The 579-nt window shown below is 50.4% G+C and overlaps 1 protein-coding gene across 7 annotated transcripts in view; it reads right to left on the bottom strand.

Moving 5' to 3' along the window:
* The window catches only part of TANC2 (tetratricopeptide repeat, ankyrin repeat and coiled-coil containing 2), a 774,525-nt gene that overhangs the window by 632,078 nt on the left and 141,868 nt on the right, over positions 1-579 (bottom strand). The gene's annotated exons all lie outside the window — the stretch shown is intronic.

Here is a 579-nt window from a genome sequence, read left to right as displayed (position 1 = left end):
TAGACTGTCTCCCTGGGATGCCACGATTACCAAACACTCTATGTTCACAAGAGGGCTTACTCCATGTCACACAAACTTAGGTCCCAGGTCCTTGCAAGGGCAGGAGCAAGACTTAGTTCTTTACAGTAAGTAGTTCTGGATAGAAGTTCCTGGAAATAAACTGTTTTTTCTATATCACAAGCCCAGCAGCTCATTTACTGCTTCAGGAATAAGATAGGGTGCTTAGCCACTAGCTACAGCCATGAGAGGATTAACGCAGAATTCCACCCTTTCAGTTTGCTGAGCCTGACAAGTGGCAGCCATTTTGAAAGCTGCATGACACGTGCAGTATCTCCAGATATACATGGTTTTAGCTCAATACATGTACCAAAGTTTGAAGGAGACTGATTTTTCACAAAAAGATGCAGATCATGGGTGACTGGTGCCTCCTTAGTCAGGGGGGCATGTGCCCCCCCCCCCCCCCAACGACTAGGGGAGAGGTTCCCCCACAGCCAAATCTCACTGACCGGGGGGGAGGGGCCTGGGCCATGGCCCATCTCACACTGGCTGCAGCTGCTTTTCGGAGAGGTTCCCGCCCCG

This window comes from Alligator sinensis, unplaced genomic scaffold (genome assembly GCF_000455745.1).
Source record: "Alligator sinensis unplaced genomic scaffold, ASM45574v1 scaffold444_1, whole genome shotgun sequence".
NCBI lineage: Eukaryota > Metazoa > Chordata > Crocodylia > Alligatoridae > Alligator > Alligator sinensis.
The sequence above is the reverse complement of the archived record's forward strand: the minus strand, read 5'-3'. Positions and strand labels throughout refer to the sequence as shown.